This window comes from Nannospalax galili, unplaced genomic scaffold (assembly GCF_000622305.1).
Source record: "Nannospalax galili isolate Female #2095 unplaced genomic scaffold, S.galili_v1.0 scaffold183, whole genome shotgun sequence".
Lineage (NCBI taxonomy): Eukaryota > Metazoa > Chordata > Mammalia > Rodentia > Spalacidae > Nannospalax > Nannospalax galili.
The window spans coordinates 214,383-222,584 of record NW_008350555.1 but is presented as its reverse complement, the minus strand read 5'-3'; the positions used below and the strand labels follow the sequence as shown (position 1 = coordinate 222,584).

Genomic DNA, 8,202 nt, shown 5'->3' with positions numbered 1-8,202 from the left:
TTGTGGATAATACCATCTCTCACTAGGGTTTTGTAAGGTTTATGGAAAGCATGCTTTTTAAAGCACTGAATTGTCAAATACATCCCGAATAGCTCAATATTTCATTACTATTTAATAGGTGTGAAAATTAAGTACCTGAAATAGAATGAAACCTTACTTGATGTTCATATTTCAGAAATTACTTTCCCTAAATTGATGATTCTGATTCTTCTAATAGATAAAATTAAAATGATTTTGCTCTTTTTCTTTAATCTGCCATTTAACATGTTTTCACAGTTTGAACTTCTACCTAAGGATATTTACCTGACTCTGGGTTTGGTAGTGTGTATGTGTGTATATGTGTGTGTGTAAAGGTGGGAAGAGACCACTCATGAAGATAACTTTTGTTTTTCGTCTTATGTTTGTAAACCAAGTCAAGGTCCTTAGTTACAACTTCTGCATCTGCCTTGGGAAAGGTAGTAAAGCTCCTTAACCCAGTCTAGAGAAAGGGAGGGAAGGCGCGAGAACAGTTGTCCAGTCCTCTCTCAGTGGTGAGCGGGCCTAGCCAATCAGAGCGCAGCCTGAGGGCTGGTCCCGCCCTTCCATCCTGGACCCGCCCCTCCGTCCCGCCCTTTCTGAGTAGGGGTATCCGGCTCGCTCGTCCCGCCCCTGTCTCTGAGTGACAGCACCGTGGACAGCAACCCTCAGGTGGGACCCGAAGTTGGCAGCCCTCCCCTCCTCTGAGCTGAGGTGTGTTTCCGGCAAGGGCTCGGGGGTCACTCTGCCCTGGAAGCGGGGTCTGGGGCTGGAACGCGGTGGCCCTCCCCGAGAGAGCCTCCCAGAGTAAGGAGACGTTGTTTCCAGCCGAGGGAACGGCTTAGGCGGGCTGGGCGCCTAGGAGGCGCGGTGGGCCGCTCTCTGCGAAGACCCCTTCCTCCGCTCAGCGAGAGCTGCACGGTTGGGGCAGGTGGGCGTGGCCGCCGCGGTTGCCCAGCAACGCGCGGGTGTGTCTCGCCAGCGTATTCCGCTGGGTACAGGGCCCTGAACCCTCGGTCCCGCCTACTCCCAAAGCCGTAGCCTGGGGATTCGCTAGCCTGTGCTGTCAGTTAACTCGCAAGGCCTTTGTGTTTCTGTGTCTCACTCCAGTTTGTAGTTTCCACTCAGGCCTCCTCCCTCTCTTGTGTTCTAATTCCTCTTCGCTCTTTCCTCTTCCCCCTCATTAAGGAACAGTATCTGCCATCAGGAATATTTGTACTGGCTTTATTGACTAAAGGTGGTTTTGAAGTGGGGTTCCTTTTTCCCTTGGTGAATCCCTGAACCCAAAGGATGTTGGTATCCATGTGGATGACTCGGGAAAAGGGGCTCTGAGATACAGTCTTTTTCACTTGAACTCAGTGAACTTCCTGAGGAAGTTACAATTCATTTCGGGAAGGGCTTTCATATGTGATCTTTCAGACTACTGTGAAGCATGTTAAACCTATAAGCACCCACTCCTCCAGCCTTTTCTTTCTTTATTGAGTCTGTACTTAATGATCAACTACTAGGTAGCAACACAGACAACCATTTCAAATCCCCGCCCCCCGCCCCCGTATCATTTGGCCTCGTATGATTCAGCAGAACAAACATTGCGGAGAAAAACACAAAGGAGCTGAAAGTCTACCTTTACTTCCTTGTACCAAGTCTCCAGTGTAAATCCTCAGAGTTAGTTACCATTAGGCAAGAAACCTCATAACTGTTTCTAGTATGTGCGCTAGCTGGATTAATTGCTTTAAAAGTACAATAAAATAGTGATCTACAATAATGCAAGATGTTATTGATTATACTTTCCATCTGTGTGTATAACCTGAATTTGTAAAATCGTTTATAAGATTAAATTATTTTCAAGTATTTCTTGATTTTTCTCATGTATATTTGGGTTGTTGTGAAATGAAAATTAAGTTCATTTTTCTCTCCATCATTGATAAGTGGTGTTACTTCTTGGGTGGCACCTCAAGGGTCTTGAATGACTGAATGACATTTCCCCCCCCAACACCATTATTTTTTTTCAAGAATATATGGCTTGGGGATGGAGAAATAGCTTAGTGGTTAAGAGCACTGGTTATTCTTGCAGAGGACCTGGGTTTGGTTCTCAGCACCCACATGGTGGCTAATAATGTTCCAAGGGATCCAGAGGCACTGCGTGCATGGGTGAGCTTACATGTATGCAGGCAAAACAAACATGCACGTAAAATTAAATAAAAAACAAATAAACTTGAAAAGTTTTTAAAAAGAGTATATATAGCTTGAAAAGACTGGGAAACTTTATTGTCACGTCCAATCATGGAACTTTCTAGTGTCATACCGCTTTGAGAAGTCAAGGTAAGCTTAGAGTGAAATATAAATGGATGCTGAATTGAGACCAACTGTTTTTGTTCAACTAATTTTAGGGACAAGGTAATCGCTCTTCCCCACGTCTCATGTCAGAGAGACAAAGCAAACTTGGAGAAAGGATCGTTTTTCTGTTTTTGCTCCCTTTCTTCTAATGTGCCTGTTACCAAAAATGCTATTCAAATGGGGTCATTGTCAGACTCTTTTTTTGTTAAATTAGTATTCAACAAATAGAAATTACCAGTGATTAGTAACCTGTTGCTGTGTTACAACCAATGTGAGCTGCATGTCATTCCAAGTCTCCATTTATCATGTTTCTTAAAGCATATCCTGTTATTTAAACAAACGTAAAGAAAATTTAATTTTTTTAGGAAAATGTAAATAGAGCTATTTCCTTTTCTTATGTTATCCATAAAAGTGGGTATCAATTGTAGATGTAATATTGCTGGATAAAGAAAACATTAAAATGAGAAAAAATGGTTCTTTTTTGAGACAGGGTCTCCTAGTAGCCCGAATTGGCCTGGAACTTGCTCTGTAGAACAGGCTGACCTTGATCCCGTAGAGATCTGCCTGTTTCTGCTTTCCAAGTTCTGGGACTAACGGCGTATACCACCACACCATTGTGAGAAAAATCTTTAAAATGAGCATATGGAGTCCTTAGAACTATTAATGTGAACTCTTTAGTATGTACCTCTTCCTTTCTCAACTCTTAATTTCTGATGGTGAAATTGTACTAAACGAAGATTGAGTAGGTAGAGCATCATAATAGCTTAAAGATTTCAAGGGATCAATAATAAATTTTTGTTTCAGGACTTGAGTTTGTAAACAGTTTGTAACAACAATTTTTCTACTAACAAGCTGATTGGGTTTGGTGCTTTAGCTCGAGGACCAAAAATGAGCATTAGTTCCTCCTATCCTTTTTAACCCTCTGCTTTCTTTCCCAGAGACTAGACTTTAATCGACTTGTAGATAAACATTAATTTTTAGAATAAATGAACTTACCAGAATTACTGCTTTGCATGGTTCATGGTTACTCACTGGAGTAATATAGACCAGTGAATTTCAGGAGCTGAGTAGCTGCCTCTCTGTATTTAGTTATTTTCCTTGTTGCTGAGAAAAAATATCTGACCAAAGTAACTTAAGAATGGAAGGATTTATTCTGTTTTAGAGTTCCAACGAAGTCCAAGATGGTGGGGAAGGTATAGTGGTAGGAGAGAGGCTGCTGGTCACATTGCATCCACAGTCAGAAGTGATCCATTCGTGCTGGTGCTCAGCTGGCTCTCTCCTTTTTATGCTGCCTAGAGCACCAGTCCATGCAATGGTGCTACCTACTTTTACAGTGAGTCTTCCCACCTTAACATAATGAAAATAATCCCTCACAGGCATGCTCAAAGTGTCGTGTCCTAGGTGATTCTTGATGCCTTCAAGTTGATAGTCATGATCAACCATCACACTCTCCTTGGAAGTTGTGAGTGAGTGGATTCTTAGGCCTGGACTGTTGCCTTTGTGCTCTAGTTTCCTGTAATGAGTAATGCCCCTGGACCATTTGAAGTATGTAGGAGTATGTTAAAACCATTGCAATATCTTGAAAATAGATACTTTTGGCTTTTGAGACCTTGAAGTTCATGGATGCTAAATATTGGGGAATGGTGGGGTCCATTAACTTAACAAATGCCACATATGCTTCCATTGGAACGCCCTCCTTGCATGAAGTGAGGTCATACTTCCGTAGACTTTGTTCATCTCTGCCCATGTTTTGAGATCAATAGCTTTGGCTCTATGAAGGCCTTAAAAATACTGCTTAGAATATAGTATTATATTCTCTCAGAATAGGTAAAATGATAGTAGTAGAAAATAGTGATACATATTTAATCATGTTTGATTTTCTTGAGAAGTTTCTTAACTAAACATATAAGAATCACTTAATCCTAGGACTAATTCTTTTTCATTCCTCCTAAAGTCAATCTTTGTTATAGTGTAGAAATGTTAAATATTTTTGCAACAATACAGTAATATGTATGTATATAGTACTTTAATGAAAAAATCATTTTTAATCTTTTAATTTTGAAACTTTAACAGTCATGAAAAGGAGAACCATTCTATACTCAGTGGCTTAACAAACTATTTTGTTGAATCAAAAAGTAAAAGAATTTCATAATATGAAGGACTCTTGTCAACTGCATGACTTTCAAGCCAGTGAACCTTAAAAAACCAGCACAAGCAAAGTAGCTTGGTTCTTTGATAGTATTAAAGTGACAAAGTTGGAAAAATAGCATACCAATTAGATGGAAAACTCTTAAATCTCAACCATGGCAAACCAAGATGACTTAATCCAAAGAACAGTTGTTTTACATATAAATTTGTTTGTTGGGTTTAGAATAATAAATTGTATGGCCACCCACAGCAGGGTCCTAATTACAGATTATAGTTTATAACCTGTAGCAAGTGGAGGTACACTGGGTGGAAAGTTTTAGTTTGATTCCAGTAGCAGGCTTATCCTTCCTTGAGTTTTATTAATGTTTCTAGTCATCAAGTTCATTCTGTGTAGGAAGGGTTGAAGATTTGTGATTTTCCAATAGTTTTTCAACAGTATACTTCTGTGTGTAATGCATTCTCCTTCACAGTGACTCACTCTCTGGGCAGGGGTATATCAGATGTTTTTATGGACAAATACTCACTTTCTGCTCCCTCCCAAATATTTAGAAAACACTGGACTATGCAGACATTTTCTATTCAGGCTTTGAAATGCTAAACTATTCTAGATACATTTAGCATTTGACATTGAAATCAAATGGGGGGAAAATCTCAAATCAAGTAACTTACCATAAAGCTCATCTGTACACCTAAGAAAATCCTAATTTTAAATCAAAGAGCACTTCAGAAGTTCTTTGACTCTAATGCATTCATGATAGGCTCTATGGATCAAATGTTTAAACAGAGAGAGGAATGAAGTGATAGCAGGAAGGCAGCAGTCAGATAACAAAAGATGACAAGGAAATAAAAAAGGAGAGATAGTAAGTCTCCATGTTGGGCATAACACAAGTTTAGTGGTCTAATAATGACACAGTCTTATTATCTGACAATCTTGTAGTTCAGGTGTCTTACCTAGATTTCACTGAGCCAAATCAATCAGGGCTGCATTCCTTTGTGGAATCTCTATGAGAAAGTCTTGGTTTCTGTTCCTTTTCCAGATTTTAGAGGCTATCCTCATTCATTGGTTTATGATCCTGCTTTTCCTTCATCTTCTAAGGTAGCTAGCAAAGTTGTCTCTCTCCTGATCTTTTTTTAAGAGTTATCCTGTAGCTCCAGCTGGCCTAGAACTACCTATGCAAACCAGGCTGGTATGACTCTCAGAAGGATCCACCTGCCTCTACCTCCTGAGTGCTGGAACTAAAGGCTAGGGCCACCACACCTGGCACACCTTTCTTTTTTTTACATGACAATTCAAAGAAACGATAGATTAGAATAATTTCAAATTATAATCATAAAGACGAAATCATTTCATATAGAAAGAAAAAATACTATCAGGAACTAACAAGTATGCTGCTTTCAGATTTGTTCTCAGTATTGGCTAGTTTCAGATGACCAGCAGAGCCATATTTCTTGATTTAAAATCTATCTCCAGCTGAAAATGACAAACTACAGACAATAAATGGATGTGAGGGAAGGAGAATCAGTTTTCTCCAGGGAGTAGCTGCCTGAGAGATTATCTAATCCCAAATGGACAGCACTAAAGACAGATATGTTCAAGTGCCACTAAGTGAACTCAGTGCATTATATAAATATATATATACACATATTTATATGTATATACACACATTTATGTGCATATATATTTATAAATGTATATAAGTATGTGTAACAATGGTAATCAAAGAAGAGAACAGGAAATTGAGATGGAGTTGGGGTGCATGGGACAAGTTGGTGGGGACTGGGAGGGATGGAAATAATGCAAAGGCAATACTCATTTATTGAAGTCTCAAAAATAAAAAAATATGCCTTGTGTTTTGTACTCCTAGTGTTTGAGGAACAGAAAATCACTCCTGCATATATAAGAGAGACTAAAGTACTTTATGTTTGGTTTGAGGGAAAATATCAACCAAAGATACTGAATGTGAGTTTATATAACAGGCATGCAAAAGCTTGTGAGTATGTATGAAACTGATGCTACCTTAGGCTGAAAGAGAAGTGGATCTAACTACTTGGTTTAAATCAATTTTATAATTGACTGCACATGTAAAAGACATTGCTTGTTGAGAAGATAGATATTGAAAATAAAATCAATGACAGTCTAGATTTAAATTTAATTTTGTGAACTTCGGGTCTACTTATAACAGAGATGAAATAGTCCCCCAACCCAAAGATGAACAAATGCTAATTCCCAGAGCCTAAGTGTCCCATGTGTTTTAAAGGACTTTTCTGCATGCTGAATGAAGAAGAGTGTTGAAGTAACCCAAGATAATACCTTAAAAATACACCTAAACCACTGATCACCAGATTATATCCAATGGGCCGAATCTGGCCTATTGTATATTTTGAATAATTCATACATTTTAAAATAGATTAAAAATTAAAAAATGGTAATCATATTGTGTAACAGGTGAAAATTGCATGATGTTCCTATTTCCACTTTTAGAGGTAAAGTTTTACTGGCATACCCCCAGACCTATTTATTTCCATATTACCCATAGCTGCCTTTGCACTGTAGCAGCAGAGATGACTATTGGCCATAGAGACACAAGTGCGCTGCCTTAGTGACTGTGATTCCTTCTCTGCATACAGCCAATCACAGTGACACAGTTACTATCTGATTTTGCCCCTGATATGCAAAGCCTGAAATATTTGTATCTGAGATTCAAAAAACTTGTTTCAAGACCTTCCCTGAATTATAAGCTTTAGTGTGTAGGACTGAATTTTGCTATTCCATTTAAGCGATCCATATTTATTCTGTATTGTCCATCAGTGTTTTATTTACCTCAGCATTTTCTAGGTCTTTTATGAATTGTGTCAACATCAAAAATCGACTCTTCCTCACATTTCCTAAGTTGTCTTTATTTTTATTCCTTTTGAAAGATGAAATCAGGTTGTTCATTAGGAATACAAATGCTTGACCATTGTATCTTAAAACTGAATGATTGTAGACATAAGCATGTGCAGGATTTAATGAGCAAGGTATGTATTGATCATGCAATCAAAGAATTGTTTGGCAGGAATAGGAAAATCAGACAGACTAAGTAAGTGTAAAATTAAATGTAGTCTTCAAGAATACCTGTGAATTCAAGGTGGGGAATTCTAACAAGTTTACATTGAGGTAAGGAGAACATGATTGTAAAATCCCTAAGCTGTCAAAGGGATCATCTGGTTAGAAAATGGAAAAGAGTTCAGTGGTTTGGACAGAGCATGCATAAAGTAGCTGGAGTTGAGGCCATAAGGACATAGTGGCCCACGTGGAGAAGTTTGTTATATGTTGTGCAAAGCAGTTTGTATCCTGTGGACTAGCTGTAGGTTTTTAAATGGCAGGGCAGGTGATCTGATTAGGCCTTTAAATATTTATCAAACTCTTTCAAATACAGTGGACTCTAAAATTCTTTCTATCATTACATAATAAAGTAGCTGGAGTTGAGGCCATAAGGACATAGTGGCCCACGTGGAGAAGTTTGTTATATGTTGTGCAAAGCAGTTTGTATCCTGTGGACTAGCTGTAGGTTTTTAAATGGCAGGGCAGGTGATCTGATTAGGCCTTTAAATATTTATCAAACTCTTTCAAATACAGTGGACTCTAAAATTCTTTCTATCATTACATACATGATACTAGCCTTGAGATGTACCTACCTATATGCTGTTTAACACATTCCT

At 38.7% G+C, this 8,202-nt stretch overlaps 1 protein-coding gene across 4 annotated transcripts in view; it reads left to right on the top strand.

The window, feature by feature from the left end:
• The first annotated feature begins 578 nt into the window (after window positions 1–578).
• Triqk (triple QxxK/R motif containing) overlaps window positions 579–8,202 on the top strand; it is an 83,669-nt gene continuing 76,045 nt past the window's right edge. For 2 of the 4 annotated variants that reach the window (XM_008847818.3, XM_008847817.3), the window contains exon 1: window positions 601–729. The gene's annotated coding sequence lies outside the window, so the exon portion shown is untranslated. Of the gene's footprint in view, window positions 730–8,202 lie in introns of all 4 variants that reach the window. The other 2 variants (XM_008847819.3, XM_008847820.3) reach the window with 2 other exon arrangements.